Source organism: Enhydra lutris, unplaced genomic scaffold (genome assembly GCF_002288905.1).
Source record: "Enhydra lutris kenyoni isolate GAN:26980312 unplaced genomic scaffold, ASM228890v2 scaffoldscaffold38, whole genome shotgun sequence".
NCBI lineage: Eukaryota > Metazoa > Chordata > Mammalia > Carnivora > Mustelidae > Enhydra > Enhydra lutris.
The window spans coordinates 15,124,116-15,132,139 of NW_019154122.1; the positions used below are offsets into that span (position 1 = coordinate 15,124,116).

The 8,024-nt window shown below is 44.5% G+C and overlaps 1 protein-coding gene across 1 annotated transcript in view; it reads right to left on the reverse strand.

The window, feature by feature from the left end:
* Positions 1–8,024, reverse strand: part of LOC111154898 (calmodulin binding transcription activator 1) — an 811,409-nt gene that overhangs the window by 408,922 nt on the left and 394,463 nt on the right. The window lies entirely within an intron of this gene.

Genomic DNA, 8,024 nt, shown 5'->3' on the forward strand with positions numbered 1-8,024 from the left:
GGAGAAAAAAACAGCAAGAGAAAGCAAAAAGAGCCGGGGGTGTTGTGGCAGCCGGCAATAGCTTATCTCTTGTAGAAGGATTTTCTACACATCTTTTAATCCATCACCCAGCATTAGGAAATAAATAAGTTTAACGCGGACGCTAGATGACTATGTTAGGAACAGACCAATGGAAGGACTAGCCGGCCGGGCCACGCGCTCTTGATTCATTGCCCGCATTTAGATCCCTGCGAGATTCACAGGAACGTCCACAGCCGCTCTCCCCGGGCCGGCTAACTACCTGATTCTTTCACATTTGGGCTTGGCTGTCGGAAGGCTCAGCCCTGCCTGGTACATTTGTCTGTCTGTCTGTCTGGTCCACAGCCACCCTAACCTTAGGAAAAGAGCCCACTTCCCACTTGCTAAATGCTGAGAGTGGCCAGTCGCTCTAGTGCCGTTTGAAAAGAACAAACAGAAAGAACCTTGACTTTTCCTAAAAGAAGTCGCGCGCCAGTCACAGAGAGCAGAGGACGTCCGTGCATACTTCCGCAGCTGCAGAGGGCACACACTTTGGTCTGGAAACCCCCCAAAAAAGAAAGACCCAAACTCCTCCGGCAGCACGTCCCCGGTGAGCCCCTTCCAGAATAAAGCGGCAGCGGGGGTGGGCACCCGCGGCTGGCAAGGAAGCCTGCGAGTCCCCCCGAAGGCTCACAGCACACCGCTCACGCCCCGCAGCCAGCTCCGTGTCCCTCTGGGACTGAAACCCCGGCACAAAGGAAGGGGCATGGGGGAGTCCGTGCGCCCAGGAGACCAGCCCAGGCACATGTCGCTCCCAGCCACCACGCGAGGGCTCTTCACGCAGACAAGGCATAGGAGGGCGTTTCTTCCAGGGCCGGTGGGCTTCTGGGTCTCTGCTGGAGCGGAGGGGGGAGGGCAGGCCGGCCGGGCTTCCAGGGGCAAGAGCCTCCCTTCCCCTGAACAAGGGGGAGTTTCACAAGTAGGCGCCCAACACTGGCCAGTGAGGTCTTACTTTTCCATGGTCTGTAGGGGAAAGAAAGTCACGCTGGGGTGACAGCGGCTAATGGCCGTTGCCATCCAGCCGGCAGTGTCCTTCAGCAGCTGATGGCTGAACAGCAATTCCAATGGAAATTACAGACTTTCAACAGCGACTCCCTCCACCTCGTCGTTTGCCGATCACGGTGCAATTGGTTTGTGTCAGCACCGGTTTCCTCCCTAAGTCTGGCCGACTAAAACAATTGGGAAGCGGCTTCACGTGCTCGTCACAATGCCGTCACCTGACAGTCTGTCTCGAGCTTACAGGTTTGCGTTGAAAACCCTACAGTATTCTTCGACTTCTAAAGGGCAAGTACGCTCAAACGTGGGGCCGGCTGTGCCTGCCTCTTTCCTCTTCAGCCCTGCTCGAGGCTTGTACCCTTGGGAGAACCCAACGTGCAGCTGCTGTGCTCCGGGCCGTGGCCTCAGGAGTAAGCCAAGGAATGTATCCAATCAAATAGACAGGTTCTGCATTCGTCTCGCCCCCTCCACCAGGAAGAAAGACATCCATGGATTTGCAGGGACTCCATTGGTCCCAGAAAACTGGTCTGTTCCAACATCAATCCAGTCCAAATGCTCGTGAGCGAAGAGGCTACACAGAGATCTGCTCCATCCGCCCGCCCTTTCTAAACAGGGTCAGTGGGGCGCCTGGGAGGCTCAGTCAGTTAAGCATCTGTTTTTGGCTCAGCTCATGATACCAGGGTCCTGGGATGGAGCCCCGCATGAGGCTCTCTGCTCAGCAGGGGGCCTGCTTCTCCCCGTCCCTCTGCCTGCTACTCCCCCTGCTTGTGCGCTCTCTCTCTCTCTCTCTCTCTCTCTCTCTGTCAAATAGATAAATAAAATATTTTTAAAACATAAAGATCAAAAATAAATATGGTTAGTGACCCTCAGCAGTATATTCAGACCAGCTGTCCCCAGATCATGACTGTATGACCCAGAGTGAACTTTCCCAAAATACTGTCAACGTCCACAGTCAGAACCACAACGACACCCACCTAAGGAAACCCATCCTCCTCCAGCGACCTGCCCTTTGCATTCTGGGAACGTGAGAACGGCCCCATCACCCGACACTTTGAGATGGACACAAACCCACGGGGAACCAAAGTGTCCACCTTAAATGGCCTTAATAAATGGAATCATCACTTTAACTTGCCATAATGAGCAATGTAATCGCATTTAATCCAGCACTCTGATTTTATTAGAACTTGCCTCTGCTCTGTGTCATGGGGAAGGCCCCTCCCTCCAGAGTTCTCAGGTTCTAAGAGAAAACCAGCCCGCAGAGGGGCCCCAGTGCCGTCCCAGAAGATAATCCAGAGTAAGCCGGAGCTGGTGGGAAGGGGTCCAGGAGAGGAGGGAGGGGTGGGCCAGTCAGGGGAGGGCTTGAGAACATCTCGTGACAGTGTAAAAGGTAGCACTCACCTGAGAAGAGTGGGGAAGTGGGAACAGAGTCGAGGACAGAGGGTCGAATAGGCACAGAAGTCCTGTCCCTGGTGGATCCGAAGTCCCAGCGAGAGCCTGGCATGGGAGCAGGCCCCAGGCATGCTTATGTCCCCATCTATACCTGTGTCTCTGTCTGCCTCCGTATGTGTGTCTACACCGGCCTCTGCAGCTGTATCTGCCTGTATCTCTAGCTCCTTCTACACCCCACTGTGTGTCTCGATGTCGACACCCGTACCTACATCACAACGACATCCACAGCTACATCTCAATCCATGTGATATTGTCATCATTTCCAACATACAGATGAGGGAACAAAGCCTTTGTACCCAGAAAGCATCTGCACAGGATTTACTCGGAGTCAGTGTGACTCCAGAGCCTCCCCAAAAGTCTCCTGGTTTAGCACAGACTGTGAGGTCAGGCCTGGTTTGCTCTACTGGCGGGGTGATCTTTAAGGCCCTGAAAGCATCCTGCACCCAGCAGGCGGATGGAAAGGGGGGATGACGTCCTGGCTTCCTCACCCCGCAACTGGGACAACTCTGAGGCAATCCCAGGTGTCCTCACCCCATGCTTCGGACGACTCTGGGTGCTCTACACGGTCTTCCAGAACCTACTTTCCAGTTGCCCAAGTGGAGACCTGCCGGATAAGAGCCCTTCCTTTGTATTCCTCTCCCTCCTCTCTCACGTTCATGCCCCCTGCTGGTGTTTCCTGGGACCACATCTCAAATAAATGGCTGGTATGCAAGTCCCCATCTCAGGCTCTCCAGGGGAAACCAGGACTAACGCTGCCGTCTAAGAGAGCCTCAAGGAGACAAGTCCTCCATCACAGCGGAGAGGAATATCAAGGGAAAAAACGTGGACAACAGGGATCTTCGTTCTAATGACGGGGTTCTAGCCAAAAACACTTTGAAGCTGAGAAACTAACGACTGGCAAGACCAATAACACTCATGCAGTCTATTAAAAAGATCATGGGATCAAAGGAGAAACTACCGTGAATTATGAAAGTAAACAAGCAGATATAAAATGCAGATATGTGATCAATAGTGTGTGTGTGTGTGCGTGTGTGTGTGTGTGATATGCACACACTCACACATGCACACACACACACAAATGAAACAAGAGGAATGACGGAGGACGCCGTCACGTATGTACTGTATGACTTACATCAGACAGTAAGCACTATGGAGAAAGAGGAAGCGAAATACTTGGACATACACTTAATAAGAAATTCTGAAAACCTGAGGAGAAAAACTACAAAAGTCTACAGGACAAGTTAGGTTCAGTGAGTGCAAAAGCATAACATAACAGGAAGAGAGAGGTCATAAAAACGTCAATCTTCCCAAAATTAATTTACAAATAAAAGGTAATGACAAGAATCCCATTAGGATTTTTGCTGGATCTAGAGAATTTTATTATAAAATTTATTGGGAAGGAAAAAATACCAGTGATAGTCAAAAACTTGAACAAAGAAGACCGAGGTGTAGAAGCTAGCTAGTCCTAAAAAGCCTCCGTATTTTCCAAAGTATAGAATTGACACATGAATACATAGAAAGACCAAGGGAACAGACTAGGAGATCCAGAAATATTCCCACTTGCATATGCAAATTTAGTACACACTAAAGGAGACATTGCAAGTCAGTAGGGGAAGGGGACGACTTTCCTAAGTGATACTGGCATATGGAAAAAGATAAAATTGGATCTATTCCTCGCACTGTACAGCAGCATGAATTCCAAGTGGACCAAGATCTCAACATAGTAAATAAAATCACTCTACTGGGAGAAAATACAGGTGAATTTCTCTATAACCTGAAAGCGGAGAAAACTTCCTCAGCGTGATCAAAAACCCAGCAACAACAGGTGAAAGACAGACACATCAGAGAACATAAACATAAAACTGCCAGACTGTGTTCCGATGGGGCAGCGCCATTGTACCTTCTGACTAGAGCTGAATGAAGACTCCAGCATCTCCACACCATGCCCAGCCTCTGGCATTGTCTTGTCTCTTGGGTTATGGCCATCCTCCTGGGTGTGTGGCAGTGTTTGCATTTAAATCTCCCTAAAGATTAATGACGCTGAGCGTCTTTCCATGTCCTCATTAGCCATTCACAGAAGCTCCTTAGTGAAATGTCTATTTGAATCTTTTGCCCATTTTTAATTGAGTTGTAAGAACTATTTTTTTTAAGATTTTATTTATTTATTTGACAGATGGAGATCACAAGTAGGCAGAGAGGCAGAGAGAGAGGAAAGGAAGCAGGCTCCCTGCTGAGCAGAGAGCCTGATGCAGGACTCAATCCCAGGACCTGAGATCATGACCTGAGCGGAAGGCAGAGGCTTAACCCACTGAGCCACCCAGGTGCCCCATAAGAGCTATTTCCATAAGATCTAGATAGAAGTCCTTTATCAGACATCGGATTTGCAAATGTTTTGTCCCAGTCTGTGACTTTTTCTGTTCTTTATGGGTTTCTTTTAAAAAGCAGAAGTTTTTAACTTTGGTAAATTTCCAATTTATTGATTTTTTTCTTTTGTGAATCATTCTTTCAATATCATATCTAGGATTTCTTTTTCCTAGCCTGAGGCCGCAAAAATCTTCTCATGTGTTTTCTTCATAGTTTTATAGTTTCAGCTTTTACATTTAAGTGTATGATGCATTTTGAGTTAACTTTTGTGTATGGTGTGAGGAAAGGGCCCAAGTTGATTTTTGGCATGTGGACATCCACTTGTCCTGGCGCCATTTGGTTTCTCTTGTTTGTTTCTGCTTAAAAGAAAAAAAAAAAAAAAAAAAGCTGTCCTGTCCCCCATTGAATTATACTTGCACGTTTGATGAAAATACATTGACCATAAACGTAAGACTTTATTTCTGGACTTCACGCTTTGCTCTGTTTCCCGTCCTCATGACGATACTATACTGTCCTGATGGCCGCAGCTCTGTAATAAGTTTCGGAGTCAGGGACTCTCTGTCCTCCAACCTTGCTCTTATTTTTCAAAATTGTTTTGGCTATTATGGGTCCTTTGTATTCCTGCAGAAACTTTAAAGGTTAGTTTGAAAATTTCTGCAGCAACACAAATCCTGCTGGGATTTTGATAGAGGTTGCAGTGAGTCTAAAAATCAATTAGGAAAGAACTGCCACCTTAACAATATTGAATCTTCTAATCACTTCCAATCACGGAACATGGAGTGCCTTTCCATTTGTGTAAATCTTTAATTTCTCTCAATAAGACTTTGTAGTATAGGTTTTATATTTTATAAATTAGATTTATCTAAGTGCTTTTTCCCTTTTGATGCTACTGTGAATGGAATTGTTTACTTTTTATTTTTTAAGTAGGGAACACTTCATGAACTTGTGTGTGATCCTTGTGTAGGGGCTATGCTGATCTCCTCTGTATCAGTCCAATTTTAGAATACGTGTTGCTGAAGGGAGCACTGGAATTGTTTACCTTAAATTTCCTTTTTGGATTGCTCATTCCCACATTTCCTCTTATAGACAGATACACAATTTGACTTTTGCATATTGACCTTGTATTCTGTGACTTTGTTAAATACATTTATTAGTTCTAGTAAAAAAAAAATTTGCAGATTCTTTAGGATCTTTTACATTTATAATCAAGTCATCTATGAATAAATAGAGTTTCACTTCTTCCTTTCCATTCAAAGGCATTCCATGTCTTTTCTTTTTCTTACCTTATTGCACTGGCTAGACCCTCCAAGAGAAATGGTGAGAATAAACACTATTGTCTTGCTCCTCGTCTTAGAGGGAAAACACTCAGTTTCACCATTAAGTATAATGTGAGCTGTGTCAAAGATTTTAAATCATATAAAAAGAACTCAGGAACCAAACTGAAAAGCCTCCAAAAATGGGCCAATTTAAGCGTCAATAAGAATAGCAGCTTCTTTGGGTTAAAACACATTAAATATATTTAAATCCATAAGTTCATAATGAAACTAAAGCACGTAAACAAAAACACTAAGTGACCATTGTTGGAGGAGGCTAGTGACGCAATACATTATTCTGAAAACTAAAAAAGGATTAGGAGGAAGAATCAGGCATTTATCTCACCTTTCCTGTACCAACTGTTCCTTTGAGTTAACAAATCACAAAAAAGGGAGGACTGTCTCTGTAAAAGTATTACTACCAATAAATGAAAAAGTGACAAAAAGTCACCATTTTGCAACCCCTTATACTTAATGAATCATCGACAGTGACTGATATCACAAAAGAGAGACAACCAGACAGGATGTGTCCCTGGTAGAACACTTTGTTGTAGGAAAAAAAAATTTTTTTTAGTTTGAAATACTCAGACTTCTTGATCTACCACTTTCTAAGATTCACAGAGGACAGAAGAACATGGTAAAGGACACCATAGGGATATAGTCAGCAAAATCCAGATTGTGGGAAGCTCTGCAGGACAAATGACCTGGATTCTTCAATAAATTGAGTGAAAAAAGAGAATAAGAGAATGCTAGAGTAGAAATATATAGATTAAAAGAGACAAAAGATGTGTCAATATATAGACCTTACTTGGATACTGAGCCAAATACAAAAATAATAAAATAAAATAAAATAAATGTATACATATATATGGTATTTTTGAAACAACTGGAATCTTCAACTGTTATAGGGATTTAATGATATCTAGAATTATTAATTTTTAAGACTGATAATTGTCATGCAGGGTATTTTTTTAAAAAGAGACCTTATATATTAGAGCTACACACTGAAGCATTTACTGGTGAAATTGTGTAGTGTATAAGATATGTTTCAAAATAATGTGTGTGGTCATGGGGGGGGATGTGCTGAAACCAGATGGGCCATGTGTTGGCCATTGTTGAAAGTGGATGATAAGTACTTGGGAGTTTATTACACTAGCCTGTCTATATTTGTAGATGTTTGAAATTTTCCATAATAAGAATTTTTTTAAAAAAAGATGATCAGGGGATTTGAAGTGAGCCCAAGGTTACAATCTTGGCTCAGTTCTTTATGAGCTGTATGATCTTGAACAAATCATTTGGTCTCTCTGTCGTAGTAAACATTATGCATGCAAGGTGTCCAGCATGCTATCCACCATGTAATACATACTAATAATAATAACTCGGCCCCTTTTTCTAGGGTCCCACTGCCAGGAGCAATGATGGTGAGACTCGGACTTTGAAATGGCATGTTGGAGGGTATGGCTGGAACATTACGCATTGGAGAGGCCATCTGTCTGAGGCACCCACACACTCATCCACCACTTTAAGGCAAAATACATTTTTCAAATTAGGTGCATAGGAGACAATTGATAATAGAAGATCAGAGGAGTGAGGTGTTCTTGAGAGGTTTTGGGTGTGGATATTAAATAGGAATTTATGGAGCCACTGGGAGTTGCAGCCAAGGCTAGGTTAATCCTACAAAAGGAATGGTCCGGATACTGTTTCCTGAGCCTGAGTCTAACTTTAGAAATCAGTGTGCCACATTGAGATACCACCTTATACCGGTTAGAATGACCAAAATCAACAAGACAGTAGACAATGTGTGTTGGAGAGGATGTGGAGAAAGGGGAACCCTCTTACACTGTT